This window comes from Pseudophryne corroboree, chromosome 2, assembly GCF_028390025.1.
Source record: "Pseudophryne corroboree isolate aPseCor3 chromosome 2, aPseCor3.hap2, whole genome shotgun sequence".
Lineage (NCBI taxonomy): Eukaryota > Metazoa > Chordata > Amphibia > Anura > Myobatrachidae > Pseudophryne > Pseudophryne corroboree.
In genome coordinates, this window is record NC_086445.1 from 700630974 (window position 1) to 700653026 (window position 22053).

Sequence of the window (22053 nt, forward strand, 5' to 3'; positions counted from 1 at the left end):
CTAGTGACCTCCTTTGTTTATGTGCTTTAAATTGCAATAGGAGTAAAACTGTGATGGATATATCTATGTGATCTAAACACAATACTATCCTTTATTTTCAAAGCAGCAATTTACATAATACTTTAGCCTTTTTCTTACAAATAGCAAACCAGTGTGTGTTTGTTTTGTTGTTTTTTCATTATTCTCTATTGCTTAATTTGCTATTTAATCTGATATTAAATTATCAACAACAGTGCACAGATGTCTGCCTTGCACTAGGGATCAGAAAAACCATATTCTCAGAAAAATATCCTTTTTGCAAGGTGGAGCAAGGATTTCTTCTTTTGGTATTTAACCTGTATAGGCCAATAACATTGACAAGAACCTAGGGCATTTAGTCCTCTATTAGTAATAGCAGCCAAATGATTGGTTTATGCTCTTTCTGATGTATGCTCTTTCTGATATACAGCTTATATGTGTTCTTTCTGATATACAGCCTATAAATTTCATGCTCTCTCATCCACTAATCTGGACAGCAGAAGCACTTTGGTAGTCATACTCTCTCATTCAGCAGATTACGGCCATACTCCACAGGATACGCCTGATCCCGTTCGATCTTGGAAGCAAATCTGTGGCAGGCCTGGTCAGTAACTGGGTGGGTGACCAGCAGTGAACACCAGGTGCAGTAAACAACCCAGCTGAACAGCAGAAGTAAGACACCCCCTCAAATTATTCCATCTTTTTCTTTACCTTGTCTTTCCTGTATCCTAAAAAATCTAGCAGTAACTATCACATATACTATATACCCAATTAATTTTTTCTCCATTTATCTTTATTATACTACTTGTGTGATTAGTATATTCTCATACCAAATCAGCAATTATTCGGATTTTCAGACTTCTGTCTGTAGCAAAAAGTCGAATGATACAATATTTATTAAGCAAAAGCCTTCCCGGGTACACGGCTGCCTAAACATAGAGCAGAAGGTGTTCAAGAACCCACATAGGCAACATTCAAATTTGTCAGATCACATCTACTCTCCTTTTCATTGGAAGCATTCATAAACACGGAGGTAACTAAACCAAGGTATCCTTTTCTTTCTGGGATCAGAAAAACAATCTGTCGTACATTATAGACAGACCTATTCCCAGCTTAATTAATTATCTATTAATTACTAACAATCTTCACCAAGGCGTTTATTATCTTTACATTTGTTAAATAATTTGTTAAGATAAGCATAATTGATATGCATCACTATTTGTAAACATATCTCTACTAACTGTGTCACTTTATTTTTAATATAATTATTAAAAGTTATGTTTTAAATGTCTAATATTTGACAAAGAGTGCCCCAACAAAGAGTCTTTCTCCTCTTCGTTTTTTTGCTTTAAACCTACTGACTCTGGGAGCACCACCGACTGGTAATTGATACACTTAGTGTACATTATTTGTTTAAAGTCGGTCACAGACCAAGAACCTATTTTGGTTAACGTCTGTATCAACAACCTGTTGCGGAACTATCCCTATAAGTTTTATCTTAACTCCATGGGTCTACCAGATGGTTTACGTGTTTCCACCTCTTCCATTGGTCCCAAGAAATCTCAATAAAATAAAAAGGTGAAAAGGTTCAAGCAATTCTCATTGCTCTGGACTGGCCAAGAAGGGCCTGGTACGCGGATCTACCGGAGAAGTTCCTAGAGGACCCTTGGCATCTGCCTCTTCGCGAGGATCTTCTACAACAGGGGCCATTCGTCTATCAAGACTTAACATGGCTACGTTTGATGGCATGGAGGTTGAGCATCAAATTCTAGCCTGGAAGGGGATCCAGGACAGTGTTATTCCAACCCTGATCCAAGCCACAAAAGGGGTAACGTCTAAATACTACCACTGTATTTGGAGAAAATAAGTTTTGTGGTGTGAAAAAAGGAAATTTCCTTCATTGGAATTTCAACTGGGCTGTTTCCTCCTTTTTCTGCAGTCAGGTGTGGATATGGGCCTATGTTTGGGCTCCTTGAAAGTCCAGATCCATTTTCTTCCAGATACAATTGGCTTCCCTCCCTAAGGTTCAGACGTTCTTAAAGGGTGTTCTGCACATCCAACCGCCCTTGGTGCCTCCCACGGCACATTGGGATCTCAACGTGGTATTGCAGTTTCTACAATCGGAATGGTTTGAGCCTTTACAGTAGGTTGCGTAAAGTTTCTTACGTGGAAGACCGTTACACTGTTGGCCTTGGCTTCTGCAAGGCATGTGTCAGAACTGGGGTCATTGTCTCACAAAAGCCCCTATTTGATTTTTCATGAAGATAGAGCTGAATGCGTCAGCAATTTCTTCTTAAGGTGGTGTCTGCATTTCATATCAACCAACCTATTGTGCTTACGGTGCTTACGGACACCTCTGCTACCTCAAAGTCCTTGGATGTGGTGAGGGCTTTGAAGATTTATGTGAAGCGGATGGATCGTCACAGAAAATCTGACTCGCTCTTTGTTCTCTATGATCCTAAGAGAATTGGGTGTCCTGCTTCAAAGCTTGATCAGGCTTACTATCCAGCAGGCTTATTAATTGGCAGGATTGCCGGTTCCTAAAGTACAGGCCCACTCTATTAGGTCGGTGTGTTCTTCCTGGGTGGCTGCCCAGGGTTTCTCGGCTTTACAGCTCTGCCGAGCAGCTACTTGGTCGGGTTCGAACTAGAGATGAGCGGGTTCAGTTCGTCGAGATCCGAACCCCCCCTGAACTTCATGTGGTTTATACGGGTCTGAGGCAGCCTCGGTTCTTCCCGTCAAACACGCAAAACCCGAATGGGGGAAAACGTCATCATCCCGCTGTCGGATTCTCGCGAGATTCCATATGAAGAGCCGCGCGTCACCGCCATTTCACTCGTGCAATGTCGATTGAGCAGAGAGGACGTGTCTACATTCTCTGCCTGAAAAGCTCAATATCTGTGCTCAGTGTGCTGCATTGTGGGGACCAGTATATAGTAGTACAGTGCTGCATTGTGGTGACCACCAGTATATAGTAGTACAGTACAGTAGGCCATAGTGTTATCTTGCAGCTCCATGTCAGACTCCGTTCTATTCTCCAGATCAGTGCTCAATATCTGTGCTGCATTGTGGGGACCAGTATATAGTAGTACAGTGCTGCATTGTGACCACCAGTATATAGTAGAACAGTACAGTTGTCCATTGCTATATCTTGCAACTCCGTGTCAGACTCAGTTCTATTCTCCAGATCAGTGCTCAATATCTGTGCTGCATTGTGGTGACCAGTATATAGTAGTACAGTGCTGCATTGTGACCACCAGTATATAGTAGTACAGTACAGTAGGCCATAGCATTATCTTGCAGCTCCGTGTCAGACTCAGTTCTATTCTCTGGATCAGTGCTCAATATCTGTGCTGCATTGTGGGGACCAGTATATAGTAGTACAGTGCTGCATTGTGACCACCAGTATATAGTAGAACAGTACAGTTGTCCATTGCTATATCTTGCAACTCCGTGTCAGACTCAGTTCTATTCTCCAGATCAGTGCTCAATATCTGTGCTGCATTGTGGTGACCAGTATATAGTAGTACAGTGCTGCATTGTGACCACCAGTATATAGTAGTACAGTACAGTAGGCCATAGCATTATCTTGCAGCTCCGTGTCAGACTCAGTTCTATTCTCTGGATCAGTGCTCAATATCTGTGCTGCATTGTGGGGACCAGTATATAATAGTACAGTGCTGCATTGTGACCACCAGTATATAGAAGTACAGTACAGTTGTCCATTGCTGTATCTTGCAGCTCCGTATCAGACTCAGTTCTATTCTCTGGATCAGTGCTCAATATCTGTGCTGCATTGCGGGGACCAATATATAGTAGTACAGTGCTGCATTGTGACCACCAGTATATAGTAGTACAGTACAGTTGTCCATTGCTGTATCTTGCAGCTCCGTGTCAGACTCAGTTCTATTCTCCAGATCAGTGCTCAATATCTGTGCTGCATTGTGGTGACCAGTATATAGTAGTACAGTGCTGCATTGTGACCACCAGTATATAGTAGTACAGTACAGTAGGCCATAGCATTATCTTGCAGCTCCGTGTCAGACTCAGTTCTATTCTCTGGATCAGTGCTCAATATCTGTGCTGCATTGTGGGGACCAGTATATAATAGTACAGTGCTGCATTGTGACCACCAGTATATAGAAGTACAGTACAGTTGTCCATTGCTGTATCTTGCAGCTCCGTATCAGACTCAGTTCTATTCTCTGGATCAGTGCTCAATATCTGTGCTGCATTGCGGGGACCAATATATAGTAGTACAGTGCTGCATTGTGACCACCAGTATATAGTAGTACAGTACAGTTGTCCATTGCTGTATCTTGCAGCTCCGTGTCAGACTCAGTTCTATTCTCCGGATCAGTTCTCAATATCTGTGCTGCATTGTGGGGACCAGTATATAGTAGTCCAGTGCTGCATTGTGACCAGCAGTATATAGTAGTACAGTACAGTAGGCCATAGCATTATCTTGCAGCTCCGTGTCAGACTCCGTTCTATTCTCCGGATCAGTGCATAATATCTGTGCTGCATTGTGGGGACCAGAATATAGTAGTACAGTACAGTTGTCCATTGCTGTATCTTGCAGCTCCGTGTCAGACTCAGTTCTGGACGTGTCTGGATGTGTCTGCAGGAGCTCCTGGGCTTCATCTGGTTACCTGAGGGATCCCGCCCCTTCTCCCAGCTGTGGGAGCTGGGGAGTGGGCAGCTGCAGCAGGGGAATCCCCTGCCTGGAGGGCCCTGGCTGGTTCTTGTATTCCTAAACATCAGGGGGTGCCTGGTGGTGCCCTATCATCATGATGAAGAAGGGGGGGGGGCATTGGCCTCCACAGCTAAAGTGAAAAAGAAAGAGAACATCAGAACATCTGTCTGTGTTGCGGCGGCTGCTGCTGTGAAGGAAGCAAAAGGGAAGATGCAGAAGACTAAAGCTGAATGCCAGGGACCTGTGAAAACAAGAGGTAGGCAAAGCACCCCCTCCGTGCAGAGGGGGGTACCTCAAAGCAAGAGGCGGTGGGAGCAGAGTATCCCGGCTCTGAGAAAGGCCCGCCCGTAGAAGGGAAAGTGGTGTCTGCGGGTCCGTCCGGAGAAGGGGAGCAGCGAACGGCACAGCAAAGAAACAAATCCAGAGAAGGGTCCCTGTCCAGGGCAGCCCCCCTTCCCGTGCTAGCAGCAGGTATCCCTGGGGGTAGTGCAGCTCCCGGGGAGAATGCTGCAAAATGGCCGGGGGTCCCCGTGAGGGGATTGGGGGGAAGCTGCGGTACAGAGGGGAGCGGCAGGTGCCGCTAGTTGGAAAAACTAAAATTAAAATTGAAGAATCAATTTCATGGTATGATGCATCCCCCAAGCCCCTTGAGTTAGCGGAGAGTACCTTTGGGGGCATGCCAGCCCCTGGAGGGAAATCTGCGGATACCAGGGGGGGTTAGGGGTTAATCAAGAGGAAAGCAGCATGGAAGAAGTGTCAGAATTGGGGGAAAATTCTACTTCTGAAGACACATCTGACACTGAAGAAATATTATCCAAGATGTCATTACAGGAGCTAATAATGGAGTCAAAGAAAATGAATAACCGTATTATGACAGCAAAGAAAAGACAGAATAAAGGTCAAGTGTGGGAGAGGCAGAGGTATAGAAATCAAATAGAGGACTTGACACAGTACCATGCTCGTATTAAGGAGAAAATGATAATTTCCAGGGAAGAAAGCTGCAAGAAGAGCAGTATTGAAAATCTGCCGGCGCAACAGGGGTTAACAGCATTGCCTTCTGCCAAGGATTCCCCTGTAGTGCAGCAGGAGCCAGCGATGCAGGAGGCACGGCTTCAGGAAGGATTTCCCTGTGACATCAGTGTGGAGGTGGTCCCGGGAGCAGAAGACCAATGCAGCAGCCGAGGGAACCCCGGTGACACGGCAACTGACAAGAAGGAAACTCCGGTTGTCATGGAGACAGAGGAAAAGCCGGGGTCCGTGGACGAAGGTGAGCCAGCGGCGATGCAGAGGCAGCAGGAAGACCAAGAAGCGGTGGCCAGAGCGGTAAACTCAGAGAGCAAGGAGACAGAAAAGACCCGTGCGGGAATCCCGACTGAAAGGAAGGTGATGTCAGCGGAAGTCCCGGTCAGCAGGGAAATCTGCAAAGCGGCTGGAAACAGCAGGCAGGAAATGAGTGTCCCTGGCGGTGGAGGAGTGAAGGAGGCAAGGGGGGCTCCAGAAATTTGTTTGGGTGGAGGGGACCCACTTGGGCTTTTCAGGGGGGAGGGGGACCAAGGCGGTAATAAAGAAAACACATGTAAAAATGATAAAACAAATAAAGAAGGAGGGAATATGGAGAAGCCTGCTATGGTACAAGGACAGCCGAGACTGGATAAAAGCTCGCTGTTGAAACAGGAGATGGAGCTGGTGAACACTGTTTATGGAGAACTGCAAGTGCCAGAGAGGATGCGAGCAGCAGCAAAATTGATAAGTACAGAAACATTAAAACATAAAGATAAAAGTAAAAATGTTGTGCCTGTTATAAAATATATGCAAATGAAGTCTGCATTTGTCCCTCTTCCAACCCCTGCCCCTGTATTTGTCCCTGTCCCTGTTGCAGGTAAAGGTGGTACATCCAAGGACGGTGACATATCTTATGCAAAGGTACTGAGTGAACCAGTGACAGTAGGACAAAGTGATGATGTTTGGGGAGATGGAGGGAAGGCGGAAGGCTTTGGAAGGAGAAAAATAATCCATTTTAAATGGAATGGGAAAGGGGAAACTCCTTCTTCGGTAGGTTTTTTGAGGGAATTCTTTGCCCTAGGGTTCTCGGCCAGACAATTATACTCCTGCATCCACCCTATGAACTCGAAAGAGTTTGACGTGGCCTTTATGGCAAACAGGGTGATGCAGGAATGCTTCTTTAAATTAACCGACCTAGAGGAAGGTGGTTATTTCAATCAATTTTCCTTTTTCATGAGGGGGAGGATTGAAAGCATTAAGGTTTCTATACTGGTAAGAAATGAGACAATACCGGAAAATGACATCAAATTCTGGCTCAGCAGGCAATGCAAAAAGGTATTAAGTTTGGAAAAAACTGATTATACACTTGGGGTTTGGGGGGGAACTTGGTCAGCAAATGTGCACTTGTTGAGAAATGGAGAAGGTGTAAAACATCTGCCCTCCGCCGCATACATTGGCCGAGAGTGCATTCAGGTGTTCTACCAGGGTCAGCCAAAGACTTGTTTCAGGTGTGGTGACCCTGGGCACTTGAACCATGAGTGCGACGCGGTCAAGTGCAATCTATGCGGCGGACTGGGCCACATATATTGCAACAGATATAATTTGTTGCAATTTATGTGGGGGTGAAGGTCACCCATATAGTAGGTGCCCAGAAGCGGTGAAAACAAAGGAATGGAGGAGGAGAAGAGAAAGTTTAGAGGAGTTAGTAACACAGAGGAGGGCAAAGGAGACCGAAGAAAGAGAGAAAAATGTGCAAGTAGGATCAGTGAAGGTACAAGAAGGGGAGGTGTAATGGAAGTTGGCAGGAGGAAGAGGGAAGTGAAAGGAAGGAAAGGAAGAGAAAGATGAGGGATTCCAACTAGTAGTAAAGGGAGGAAAAAGGCAGGCAGGGATAATTAAAGAAAATTTACTACTTTTCAATAGGTTTGAAGGGGCACCTACGGACGAAGAAGAGGGGGAAATAATGAGAGAAAAAGGAGAGCTAGTGCTAAAGCAAAGGAAAGTAAGGAAGAGAAGGAAGAGAGAGAAAGGGAGTGGGGAAGGCGGAAGAAAGAAGGAGAGAAAAGGAAGTTTGACGGAGGTTTCAGGGAAAGAATCAGAAAGTGAGTTGGAGTGGGACCCGGTAGGATCTACATTAGTGGGGAAGGACAAGGAGGAAGGTGATCATGTAGAATCAAACATGGAGGAAATTGGGGAGGGAGTGCAGGAATCCACAATAGAGAAGGATTCGCCTTCAATGGATCCTGCCCGGAAACCCCCAGATCCTGGTTCAGGTGTGGAGGGAGCCGGGATGAAAGAAGGTGAGGCTGTCATAAGAATGGAATGTGGTGTTGGTGGTGGCGATGGTGAAGGAGGTGGTGGAGATAAGTGAATAAGGAAAATGGGTAGTGAAACTCAATCACCAAAGAAACATGGATCTCCACCCTATACGATGTGCCACGATTAATGTGGCTTCCGTTCTTTCCGATAAAGCTCGGTTTATGGCTTTTGATTTTTTTAACAACCAGGATTTTGATATTTTGTTTTTGCAGGAGACCCGGGTTAGCAGGTTGACCGTTCTCCACAAAGCCAAAAGCGAGTGGAGAGGTGAGCCCTCCTATTGGTCTCTTGCAGATGAGCTTTACGGTGGGGTGGTGGTACTTTTTGCCGACATAGTAACTGTGCACAAGGTTATTGAGTTACAAATTGGAAGGTGTATGATCTTAGATGTCACCTTGAGAGGGCATGGCCTAAGGCTGATCAACATCTATGGGCCCCAGACAGCCTGGGATAGGAAATGCCTTTTCAAGAAGATCAAGCCATTTCTTTTTACGGCCCAGCAGGTTGTTTTTGGTGGCAATTTCAATGCCGTATTTAGGCCAAAAGACAGGGGAGGTGCCAAAAAAAACCTGGGCTATGATTCAAATTATTTAATGTCAATGGTTAGGCAGGCTGGGTTGGTTGATGTTTATATTCGACATCACCCAGACCTCACGGGGTACACTTATTTTAGTGGTCAGAGTAGATCCAGAATAGATAGGTTTTTCGTTAAAGAAACTTCCAAGACTTTGCCTTCACAGGTAAGGTTGGTGGAATTTTCGGATCACGGGTTCTTGACTTTTTCTTTGAATGCTTCACAGTCCATCTCGAAAGGGAGGAACCTATGGAGGCTGAACTCAGAGCTCCTGAAGGAAGAGAAGGTAAGACAGTTCTTTAGGGAATTCTTCCAAGCACAGGAAACACTGTTGGAGGCAGGATGGAGTAGATCGGAGTGGTGGGAGGAGGTCAAAGAGAGGACCCGAGGGTTTTTCAAATGGCTGGTAGCAAAGAAAAACTTGGTAAAGAAAAGTGCCTACTGTACTCTGAAGAGGAAATTGGATTTCCTGATCTCTGAAAGAGGAGATGATTGGGAAAACTCCCAGGTGAAATCTCGGATGCTGCAGTTGCAGTATAGTCGACTTTCGTCTTTGATTCAGGAGAGGGATTCCTTAAAATACCATTCCCCGGATCCCTACCAGAGTTGTAGGAGAAGGATCGAGATAAAAGAAATCAGAGGTCTGATTGTTAGAAAGGGTGTCGTGCAGGAGGGGAGAGAGGGCATCCTGGAAGTCATCAGAACCTATTACACTGATCTGCTGTCCGAGAAGGCACTTAGCAGAGAAAGGATGGAGGTATTTCTAGGGAGGATACCAGGGCTCGTGGAACCGGATGCCTCAATTGATTGCTTAGAGAGTGAGATATCTGTGGAGGAGGTCAGAGAAGCAATTGGGGGTTTAACATCAATAAAAAGACACCTGGGCCAGATGGTTTAACAGCTGAATTCTATAAAGAATTCTCAGACGTCCTGGCACCTCGTTTTGTGGAGGTTTTTAATAGTGGCCTGGCAGAGGGTGAACTCCCTCCATGAGGCTTTCTGCACTTATCTTACTCTCTAAAGGTAAGGACCCGGTCCGTATTGAGAACTGGCGCCCCATAGCACTCCTCAATAAGGATAGAAAGGTGTTGGCAAAAAGCATATTCAATAGGCTGATGGAATTTTCCGGGCAGTTGCTCTCTGCTTCTCAGCATTGTACTGTGAAAGGTCGAAGCACATTTAGTGCTGTCCCTGGTGTCCGGGAGGCCATAGGGGGTCATTCCGAGTTGTTCGCTCGTTGCCGATTTTCGCTATACTGCGATTAGTCGCTTACTGCGCATGCGCAAGGTTCGCAGAGCGCATGCGCTTAGTTATGTTACACAAAAGTTAGGTATTTTACTCACGGCATAACAAAGCTTTTTCATCGCTGTGCTGATCGTAGTGTGATTGACAGGAAGTGGGTGTTTCTGGGCGGAAACTGGCCGTTTTATGGGAGTGTGCGGAAAAACGCAGGCGTTCGAGTTGCAAAACGCAGGAGTGGCTGGAGAAATGGGGGAGTGGTTGGGCAAATGCTGGGTGTGTGTGTGACGTCAAACCAGGAACGAAAAGGACTGAGCTGGTTGCAATGAGTCTGGAGCTACTCAGAAACTGCAGAGTAATCGTTACGAGAAAATTAGCGAAGCTTTCGTTAGCAATTCTGCTATGCTAAGATTCCAAGAGGGCGGTGGCTTAGCGTGTGCAATGCTGCTAAAAGCAGCTAGCGAGCGAACAACTTGGAATTACCCACATAGAGCAATGCAAGGTTGAGAAGTGGGGGAAGTATTTACTGGCATTGGATCAGTCCAAAGCTTTTGACCGAGTCAACCATGAGTACCTCTGTACTTTGCTGGAAAAGTATGGCATTCCAGTTAAGTTAGTCAATTGGCTACGCATATTGTACAGCAAGGCCGAGAGCCTCCCTCTTGTTAATGGTTGGGTAGGGCATGCCTTTGTGGTGAACTCTGGTGTCCATCAGGGTTGCCCCCTGAGCCCTCTTCTTTATGTGTTTGCGATCGATCCTTTTATTCGGAGGATTGAGTACAGCATGGTGGGAGGGGTGCAGCTGGGCCAGGGAGAACCACTAAGGGTAATTGCCTATGCTGATGATGTCACAGTGGTTCTGTCGTCAAACACAGGGGCCTGTGATGTGGACCAACTGATAGGCGAATACTCAGGAGCCTCGGGATCCATGATAAATCAGGACAAGTGTGAAGTTTTCTGGATGGGGGAGGAAGGTAGAGAATTCAACCTTCCGGACAGCCTCCCCGTGGCCAGCCATCCAATTAAGGTTCTAGGAATAAGATTCGACCAGGGCGATTATGCCACAGCAAATTGGGAAAGGAAACTGGAAGAGGCGACCCGGAAAGTAAGAAGCTGGAGAGGATGGAAATTCACTCTGAGGGAAAGGGTTGACTTGTGTAAAACCTATCTGATCCCATTGTTTTTATATGTCAGTTACGTATGTTTTTTGCCACAACCACTGTGGTCTAAAATTGGCTCTTTGTTTTTCCTGCTGTTGTGGGGAAACAAAATGAATATGGTCAAGAGAGGCATTGCATGCAAACTGAGGACCAAGGGGGGCCTGGATATGGTCAACCCGATGGTATTTTTTATAACAGCTTTTTTTAAATGAATTTTTGGGGTCTGTTTTCAGAGACCCCCCTCAGTGGGCAGACGGTTTTAGGGAATGGATATCCCCCTTCCTCACAGTATGGATAGAAGGAGGTCACTTGAGAAATACTCGGCCGAGAAGAGGCCACCTCCCCATCTATGTGATCCAGTGCTTGAGAGTGATTGGGCAGTGGGGCTTGGGAGTGGGGGAGTTAAGAGATCTCAGTAGGAAGGAGTTGGGGAAGAGGGTCTTGCAAACTCACTTCCATGTCCCATTGGCCCTGAAGGATTGCCCAGGAACTGTATGTTCAGAAGGGATTTCTCTGTTAAATTCTCAGAGGATCCCGTTGGAATTTAGGTACATCGCCTGGCTCGCATTCCAAGGGAAGCTCTACGTTAGGGGGAACCTGAAGTTTAGAAGATCTGATGATCGTGATTGTCCACGGGAGGAGTGTCAAGGTCAGGAGGAGAGTATGGACCACTTCTTGCTTCACTGTCCTTTTAATATAGACATTTACAGAAGAGTGTCAAGCGCTCTAGGAATACCTTGTCTTTCTGGTCTGGATTACTGGGGATGGGCATATGGGGCACTCAAAGGGTATGAGGAATTTGATTTATGCACAATTTTTATGATAAGTTTAGCTGTCAGGTATCACTTATGGAATGCACGGTGTCAGGTTTCATTGAGAAATAAAGTCCTTCCCTGCGAAGTGGTGGAGGGTTTAATACTGCACGAGGTGAAGCGGATGATGGAAATGGAGGAGAGATTGGATGTCACCAATTGGTCCCACTTGTGGCGACGGCTAAAGCCCCCTTATTGGGTGATGGAAGATTTCTAGCCTCCAGGTACTGGTAAAAACTTTTCTATAACTATCTCACACTTTAGTTGAAATAGAATTTCGAGATTGAGATTGTTTTTTTTTTTTAAATGGTTACGTACACTGGAAGAGCTGCCTAGATTTGTTATTGACTTCTCATTTAAATGTTGGATTGTCCAGGATGAAAGTAGTGTGAATGGTATAGAAGGTGAGTGGGTGGGCGGGTTGAGAGTGGAGTGAAAGGTGGTGGTGTGGAATGAAAGGAAGTGCGAGAGAAGTATGCATGGGCTCAAGAACAGGTGAGGGGGGAGTATGTAGGAGGAGGAGGAGGCTAGTTTCGGGAAAAGAAGGGTTCTTAAAGAAGTTGTTTTAATTAAGGAATTAAAAAAAATTAAAGGGAATATGTAAAATGGGGGAAAAGTGTTAGGAACAAATGGAAAATTTTGTTTGTTGTTCAGTTTTTACTTTATTTATTTGTTGCAAATTTGTAAATATGTAAATAAAATGTAAGAAGGTTGCAATATTCAAATAAAAACATTACCAGTATATAGTAGTACAGTGCTGCATTGTGCCCTCCAGTACATAGTAGTACAGTACAGTTGTCCATTGCTGTATCTTGCAGCTCCGTGTCAGACTCAGTTCTATTCTCCGGATCAGTGCTCAATATCTGTGCTGCATTGTTGGGATCAGTATATAGTAGTACAGTGCTGCATTGTGGTGACCACCAGTATATAGTAGTATAGTACAGTTGTCCATTGCTGTATCTTGCAGCTCTGTGTCAGACTCAGTTCTATTCTCCGGATCAGTGCTCAATATCTGTGCTGCATTGTGGGGACCAGTGTATATAGTAGTACAGTGCTGCATTGTGGTGACCACCAGTATATAGTAGTATAATACAGTTGTCCATTGCTGTATCTTGCAGCTCCGCATCAGACTCAGTTCTATTCTCCTGATCAGTGCTCAATATCTGTGCTGCATTGTGGGGACCAGTATATATAGTAGTACAGTGCTGCATTGTGGTGACCACCAGTATATAGTAGTACAGTACAGTAGGCCATAGCGTTATCTTGCAGCTCTGTGTCTGACTCAGTTCTATTCTCCGGATCAGTGCTCAATATCTTTGCTGCATTGTGGGGACCAGTATACTACAGTACAATAGTCCAGTGCTGTTCTCGCTGCTCAGTGTCAGTTCTCCGTAGTATCATCAGTGATTAGTAAAATCAGTGCTCAGTATAATCAGTGATTGATCAGTATAATCAGTTCTCAGTATAATCAGTGCGGTGTTAGACGTGCGCCCGTTTTCTGCCATTAGTGCATTGGGATTTAGACAATTGATGAAGTTATTGTGTCCCCGGTACAAAATCCCATCTATATTCCACTTCACTAGGCAGGCGATAGCGAGATTTTACCAATTATTATCAGTGATTTATAATTATTAATTACAGTGATCTTGCCAAATAATTCCAGTGATTTTGTAATTTTCTTCCAGTGATTTGGACCAATAATACCACTGATTAGAACAAATAATTCCTGTGATTTTGTCATTTTCTTCCAGTGATTTGGACCTAGGACCAATAATTCCATTGATTAGAACGGATAATTCTGTGATAATGAGGTGTTTGTGTCGCTTAGCTTAGCCATGCAGCGACCACAGTGCACCTCTTTTTCTCTTTTCTTTGCATCATGTGCTATTTGGGGCCAATTTTTTTAAGTGCCATCCTTTCTGACACTGCAGTGCCACTCCTAGATGGGCCAGGTGTTTGTGCCGGCCACTTGGGTCGCTTAGCTTAGTCATCCAGCGACCTCTGTGCAAATTTTAGAACTAAAAATAATATTGTGAGGTGTGAGGTGTTCAGAATAGACTGTAAATGAGTGGAAATTATGGTTATTGAGGTTAATAATACTATCGGATCAAAATTACCCCCAAATTATATGATTTAAGCTGTTTTTGAGGGGTTTTGGAAAAAAAAACACCTGAATCCAAAACACACCCTAATCCGGAAAAAAAAAATTAAGGGAGGTATTGCCAAAATGCGTCCGAATCCAAAACACTGCTGCGGAACCAGATCCAAAACCAAAACACAAAAAATTTCCAGTGCACGTCACTAGTTCGAACACGTTTCCTAAGTTCTACAAGTTCAGTACATTGGCCTCTGAGGACCTTCAGTTTGGTCAATCAGTTCTGCAGGAATCTCAGCACTCTCCCACCCAGTTTGGGAGCTTTGGTACATCCCCATGGTACTAATGTGGACCCCAGTATCCTCTAGGACATAAGAGAAAATAGGATTGTAATTACCTACCATTAAATCCTTTTCTCGTAGTCCATAGAGAATACTGGGCGCCCGCCCAGCACTTCCTTTTCCTGCAATGTTACTTCATTAAGTATTGTTGTTGGTTCAGCTGTTGCTGTTCCTGTTCAAGTTTGGTAAGAATGGCTTTACTCTTGTTCGTGTGTGCTGGTTCGAAATCTCACCACTGATCTGTTACATCCTTCCTCAGGATATGTCCGTCTCCTCGGGCACACTTTCTAGACTGAGTCTGGTAGGAGGGGCATAGAGGGAGGAGCCAGTGCACACTATTGATTTCTTAAAGTTCCCAAGGCTCCTAGTGGACCCGTCTATACCCCATCGTACTAATGTGGACCCCAATATCCTCTAAGAACTACGAGAAAAGGATTTACCGGTAGGTAATTAAAATTCTATATTCTGACTGCATTTTCTGACTTTGAACTTTTGCATTTTGCTTCTTGGCATACCAAACACTTCCTCAGGCAGTCAAACCTCCCCATATGCCCCTTTCATCTATCTACATGCCATCAGATCCTTCACATGAGCATCAGACCTCTCAGATACTCACAACACACCACACATGTCCCTTACATGCCATCAGACATCCCCACATGCTCTTTACTTGCCATCAGACATCCCCACATGCTCTTTACTTGCCATCAGACATCCTCACAAGCCCCTTAAAAAGCTTCTCCTACAAAATCCATGCTAGATAAAGCCCTTATAGTTTACTATACTGCCATTGAATTCTTAGAAAAAATATAAGTAGACAGTTTCCCGGAGATTAGCACTGAAGACCTATACTACACTAAAAAAAAGTCTACTTTCTTTCAGAATTCTATCGGTGTCCCCAAGTTACATTTTTTTGTAGACCTTTTATCAAAATAGCCGGATGATCTGAGAAAACAAACTGGAATAAAAGAATCTGAGTAGATCATAACAACATGCTATCTGATAAATGTTTGACTGTAGTTCTGTTACCAAAGGATAAATATATTGTGGAAACAGAAAAATAACTGAAAGATACCACCTGCTGTAAAGAATGAATTTCAACCCGTCTAGCAACTTTCAAAATATATATCAGCATCTGAACGAAGGAACATTCAAAGAAGGGGTCATAACAAAATGATTTCCAATGGGAACCAAATTCTCTATGTTTTCTAAAGTAGATAAGAATACACAAGTAGCCTATAAAGGTACAGCTGACAATATCAGGAGAATACCAAATGTCACATTAAATCTTGAAGCATCAAACAAAATGACAGTGACTTTAACAACTTTGTCATATTTCTGTGACATTTGTCCTAACTAAAAATGTCTCTGCTTTCAATGTGAAATTCTATTGGCAAATGATGGGCACAGCAATGTGCCAATATCTTCCGCCAGTGGCGTAACTACCGAGGGTGCAGCTGCTATTAGTCTGAGATGCTTCCAGGGACCGCAACTCCCCCTGCACCCAGTCAACTTTAAGGCCTAGACTGTACTACTGCTCGGGGGGCATCCTGTGGGCTAGGCAGGTGAGAATAACCCTATTAAGAGGATACAGATAATACCTGTACCGCACAGCACTGGGCTTCCCCTCCCTGGCGTTTAGCGGTTCTCATGCTGCCGCTGCCCTCGCCTACCTGGCCTCCCCCACAACTTCTCTTACATGTGCAGCCCTGCGCTGCTTCAGGTTTCTTCACGTGGAGTGAGCTGCTGAGCGGCATGTGTGCATCCCACGGTATGGAGGATGAGGCGAAGGCGGCAGCCCAGGACCTGCTGGCAGTAGTAATACATGACCTCAACAGGCCAGAGGGGCAGCCAAGGCCACAGAACTGGAGCATGAGTAGGGTTGCCACCTCTTCCTGATTTCCTGGATTTTACAGGATTTGGTGGCAACCCTCTAGGAGGCTTTTCCCTTCACCAGGATTCCTGGATTCTCCAGGAATAAGGGGACACTAAATGAGAGGGAAACGGGGATGGGAATTTCTTCTGCACCAGTCAATTTATATGTATTTATCAAAGTACAATCCACAGTTTTAATTCTATGAAATATTTCTACATCAACTATTAGGGGGTGCTGCCACAGACAATAAAAATGAAGAACAACTTGAGATAGAGAAAGATTGTCTCTTTGTTGGTGCACTTATAAGGAAGAGAGAATTATGTCTAAAATATAACATTTAATGTTTACAATTAAAAATACCTTGCAATGGGAAAAAAATTACATGTGTATATCAAAACTTATATGCTAAATAAATGATACAACAAAAATTATTAAAATATGGTTCCCTATGTGTTATCCTTTATTTTCAATCATTTTTTAATATGTTTTGTGATTGACAATATGGCTAATCTCAAAGGTCTTTTGAAAGTTATTTATTACATTATCGATTAGGACCAATAATATAAATTTCCAAGATAGCCCTTATTATGGTATTAATAGGGTTCTCAAAATGGGGTTTATCAATATGTAGTATAACTTCCAGTGGTATTCCTAGATCACTTAAATGATGAACAATATATTGGCCTTAAGGATTATATAAGAATTATTATGTTGGAATATACGCCAATTCCCATGTAATTGCCATAACTACGTCTATTATGCTGACTGAATGTGGGAGTATGCCTCCACCTGAGGTTTTAATACTTGCAGACAGTTATGATAGTATCATGTGGTTCAATTAATTCAGAATGACTCTGCTGACAGTAGCCTTAAATTTTTAATCCGATAGCTGGTTCAGCTTTTGTATATAGTCAGGCCATGTCTATTGCACAGGTCTAGTCTGTATAAATGTTCATTACAGAAGAGAGACAGAAACTATTGACAAATATATATACAATTATTTGCCACATATATATTCCATGTGGTAATATATAATCTCTCTATACTCTATATTATGGATTAGTGGTTAAAAGCTTGTCCGGCTTTATATATCACCACAGTCCATAATCCTTCTGTTATGCGATTATAAACATATTTGTATACTGCTGCCAGGGCCGTTTCTTGGGGCAGGCGAGTAGTGCAACCGTACTGGGCGCCCGCCGCGGCACTAACTGTGGCTCCCTGCTTCCCCCTCCTATTTCTCCCTGAGTAACCCGCTCGGGGGGTGTAGTTTCACGGAATGACGCGGTTGCGTCGTTACGTCATGATGCAACCCCATCACTCCGCGAAACTCCCCCCCCCACCCCGAGCGGAGTACAGAGGGGGATCCAAGTTAGGAGGAGGGAAAGGCCGGCGCGAGGAGCGACTGGTGAGGCGAGCCGAAGAGCGGTAATCACCTCTGTAAGTATTCTCTCTCTCTCTCTATGTGTAATATGGGGACACCTGCCGTAATGTGCGAAATGGGGACTCTTGCCTGCCGTAGTGTGGGGATTTAATGTATCAAGGGCATTGCGGTGTGTGGCATAATATGGTGCAGGGGGCATTACTGTGTGGGGCTTAATATGGTAGAATTTTTTTTTCCTGTGGTGGTCGTGATCTGTTGGAGCAGGGTCAAAAACTGGATTGTGAGGTAGTCTTTTCAGACGAGGCCATGCCCATTTAAATGAGGCCACACCCATTTAGATGAGGCCATGCCCCCTTGCCGGGTGCGCGCGCAAGTTTTTTTTTTAATCTATGTGTTGGGGGGGGGGCACATTTTTTTATGTCAATGGGGGGGCGCATTTTTAAATCTCGCACTGGGAGCCAAATTGGCTAGAAACAGCCCTGACTGCTGCTGATGTTTATATTAGAGATGAGCGGGTTCGGTTTCTCTGAATCCGAACCCGCCCGAACTTCATGGTTTTTTTCACGGGTCCGAGCAGACTCGGATCCTCCCGCCTTGCTCGGTTAACCCGAGCGCGCCCGAACGTCATCATGACGCTGTCGGATTCTCGCGAGACTCGGATTCTATATAAGGAGCCGCGCGTCGCCGCCATTTTCACACGTGCATTGAGATTGATAGGGAGAGGACGTGGCTGGCGTCCTCTCCATTTAGATTAGAAGAGAGAGAGAGAGAGAGAGATTGACCTGATTTACTGGAGCTTAGGAGTACTGTAGAAGTGTAGAGAGTGCAGAGTTTACTAGTGACTGACCACAGTGACCACCAGACAGTGCAGTTTTGTTTTATTTAATATATCCGTTCTCTGCCTGAAAAAAACGATACACACAGTGACTCAGTCGACACATACCATATCTGTGTGCACTGCTCAGCCCAGTGTGCTGCATCATCTATGTATATATATCTGACTGTGCTCAGCTCACACAGCTTATAATTGTGGGGGAGACTGGGGAGCACTGCAGTGCCAGTTATAGGTTATAGCAGGAGCCAGGAGTACATATTATATTAAAATTAAACAGTGCACACTTTTGCTGCAGGAGTGCCACTGCCAGTGTGACTGACCAGTGACCTGACCACACTGACCACCAGTATAGTTAGTAGTATACTATATTGTGATTGCCTGAAAAAGTTAAACACTCGTCGTGTGACTTCACTTGTGTGGTGTTTTTTTTTTTATTCTATAAAAAACTAATTCTGCTGACAGACAGTGTCAAGCAGGTCCGTCATTATATAATATATACCTGTCCGGCTGCAGTAGTGATATATATATATTTTTTATATCATTATTTATCATCCAGTCGCAGCAGACACAGTACGGTAGTTCACGGCTGTAGCTACCTCTGTGTCGGCACTCGGCAGTCCGTCCATAATTGTATACCACCTACCCGTGGTTTTTTTTTCTTTCTTCTTTATACATACATACTACTACATCTCTTTATCAACCAGTCTATATTAGCAGCAGACACAGTACAGTACGGTAGTCCATGGCTGTAGCTACCTCTGTGTCGGCACTCGGCAGTCCGTCCATAATTGTATACCACCTACCCGTGGTTTTTTTTTCTTTCTTCTTTATACATACATACTACTACATCTCTTTATCAACCAGTCTATATTAGCAGCAGACACAGTACAGTACGGTAGTCCACGGCTGTAGCTACCTCTGTGTCGGCACTCGGCAGTCCGTCCATAATTGTATACCACCTACCCGAGGTTTTTTTTTCTTTCTTCTTTATACATACATACTACTACATCTCTTTATCAACCAGTCTATATTAGCAGCAGACACAGTACAGTACGGTAGTCCACGGCTGTAGCTACCTCTGTGTCGGCACTCGGCAGTCCATCCATAATTGTATACCACCTACCCGTGGTTTTTTTTTCTTTCTTCTTTATACATACATACTACTACATCTCTTTATCAACCAGTCTATATTAGCAGCAGACACAGTACAGTACGGTAGTTCATGGCTGTAGCTACCTCTGTGTCGGCACTCGGCAGTCCATCCATAATTGTATACCACCTACCCGTGGTTTTTTTTTCTTTCTTCTTTATACATACATACTACTACATCTCTTTATCAACCAGTCTATATTAGCAGCAGACACAGTACAGTACGGTAGTCCACGGCTGTAGCTACCTCTGTGTCGGCACTCGGCAGTCCGTCCATAATTGTATACCACCTACCCGTGGTTTTTTTTTCTTTCTTCTTTATACATACATACTACTACATCTCTTTATCAACCAGTCTATATTAACAGCAGACACAGTACAGTACGGTAGTCCACGGCTGTAGCTACCTCTGTGTCGGCACTCGGCAGTCCGTCCATAATTGTATACCACCTACCCGTGGTTTTTTTTTCTTTCTTCTTTATACATACATACTACTACATCTCTTTATCAACCAGTCTATATTAGCAGCAGACACAGTACAGTACGGTAGTCCACGGCTGTAGCTACCTCTGTGTCGGCACTCGGCAGTCCGTCCATAATTGTATACCACCTACCCGTGGTTTTTTTTTCTTTCTTCTTTATACATACATACTACTACATCTCTTTATCAACCAGTCTATATTAGCAGCAGACACAGTACAGTACGGTAGTTCACGGCTGTAGCTACCTCTGTGTCGGCACTCGGCAGTCCGTCCATAATTGTATACCACCTACCCGTGGTTTTTTTTTCTTTCTTCTTTATACATACATACTACTACATCTCTTTATCAACCAGTCTATATTAGCAGCAGACACAGTACAGTACGGTAGTCCACGGCTGTAGCTACCTCTGTGTCGGCACTCGGCAGTCCGTCCATAATTGTATACCACCTACCCGTGGTTTTTTTTTCTTTCTTCTTTATACATACATACTACTACATCTCTTTATCAACCAGTCTATATTAGCAGCAGACACAGTACAGTACGGTAGTCCACGGCTGTAGCTACCTCTGTGTCGGCACTCGGCAGTCCGTCCATAATTGTATACTAGTATCCATCCATCTCCATTGTTTACCTGAGGTGCCTTTTAGTTGTGCCTATTAAAATATGGAGAACAAAAATGTTGAGGTTCCAAAATTAGGGAAAGATCAAGATCCACTTCCACCTCGTGCTGAAGCTGCTGCCACTAGTCATGGCCGAGACGATGAAATGCCAGCAACGTCGTCTGCCAAGGCCGATGCCCAATGTCATAGTACAGAGCATGTCAAATCCAAAACACCAAATATCAGTAAAAAAAGGACTCCAAAACCTAAAATAAAATTGTCGGAGGAGAAGCGTAAACTTGCCAATATGCCATTTACCACACGGAGTGGCAAGGAACGGCTGAGGCCCTGGCCTATGTTCATGGCTAGTGGTTCAGCTTCACATGAGGATGGAGGCACTCAGCCTCTCGCTAGAAAAATGAAAAGACTCAAGCTGGCAAAAGCAGTAGCACCGCAAAGAACTGTGCGTTCTTCGAAATCCCAAATCCACAAGGAGAGTCCAATTGTGTCGGTTGCGATGCCTGACCTTCCCAACACTGGACGTGAAGAGCATGCGCCTTCCACCATTTGCACGCCCCCTGCAAGTGCTGGAAGGAGCACCCGCAGTCCAGTTCCTGATAGTCAGATTGAAGATGTCAGTGTTGAAGTACACCAGGATGAGGAGGATATGGGTGTTGCTGGCGCTGGGGAGGAAATTGACCAGGAGGATTCTGATGGTGAGGTGGTTTGTTTAAGTCAGGCACCCGGGGAGACACCTGTTGTCCGTGGGAGGAATATGGCCGTTGACATGCCTGGTGAAAATACCAAAAAAATCAGCTCTTCGGTGTGGAACTATTTCAACAGAAATGCGGACAACAGGTGTCAAGCCGTGTGTTCCCTTTGTCAAGCTGTAATAAGTAGGGGTAAGGACGTTAACCACCTCGGAACATCCTCCCTTATACGTCACCTGCAGCGCATTCATAATAAGTCAATGACAAGTTCAAAAACTTTGGGTGACAGCGGAAGCAGTCCACTGACCAGTAAATCCCTTCCTCTTGTAACCAAGCTCACGCAAACCACCCCACCAACTCCCTCAGTGTCAATTTCCTCCTTCCCCAGGAATGCCAATAGTCCTGCAGGCCATGTCACTGGCAATTCTGATGATTCCTCTCCTGCCTGGGATTCCTCCGATGCATCCTTGCGTGTAACACCTACTGCTGCTGGCGCTGCTGTTGTTGCTGCTGGGAGTCGATGGTCATCCCAGAGGGGAAGTCGTAAGACCACTTTTACTACTTCCACCAAGCAATTGACTGTCCAACAGTCCTTTGCGAGGAAGATGAAATATCACAGCAGTCATCCTACTGCAAAGCGGATAACTGAGGCCTTGGCATCCTGGGTGGTGAGAAACGTGGTTCCGGTATCCATCATTACTGCAGAGCCAACTAGAGACTTGTTGGAGGTACTGTGTCCCCGGTACCAAATACCATCTAGG

General features: G+C 44.7%; 1 pseudogene; it reads left to right on the forward strand.

Annotated features, from left to right (window-relative positions):
* The first annotated feature begins 552 nt into the window (after positions 1 to 552).
* LOC135052411 (5S ribosomal RNA) lies at positions 553 to 671 on the forward strand (annotated as a pseudogene).
* The last annotated feature ends 21382 nt before the right edge of the window (positions 672 to 22053 follow it).